The sequence below is a fragment of the Penaeus monodon genome, chromosome 33 (genome assembly GCF_015228065.2).
Source record: "Penaeus monodon isolate SGIC_2016 chromosome 33, NSTDA_Pmon_1, whole genome shotgun sequence".
Classification (NCBI taxonomy): Eukaryota; Metazoa; Arthropoda; class Malacostraca; order Decapoda; family Penaeidae; genus Penaeus; species Penaeus monodon.
In genome coordinates, this window is record NC_051418.1 from 29,237,320 (window position 1) to 29,237,580 (window position 261).

Here is a 261-nt window from a genome sequence, read left to right on the forward strand (position 1 = left end):
ACAAAGAGACAAACACATGCGCACACATATTCTGTCAGTCAGACAGATTAAGTATGCAAAAAATGTGTATGTGAGTTGAAGTGCATCTCATTCCTTACCTTCAACACTATTTAGTCATCTCATAGTTCCAAGGTCTTTCCGTTGGCTGCGGCAATCCCCTTGCAGTTTGCTTTGAAGGAATTTTCCCCTGTCCGAGACTTGAATAACATTAAAGTTGCATAAGAATAAATGGCATGAGTGTGAAAACTGTTCATGTGGCAG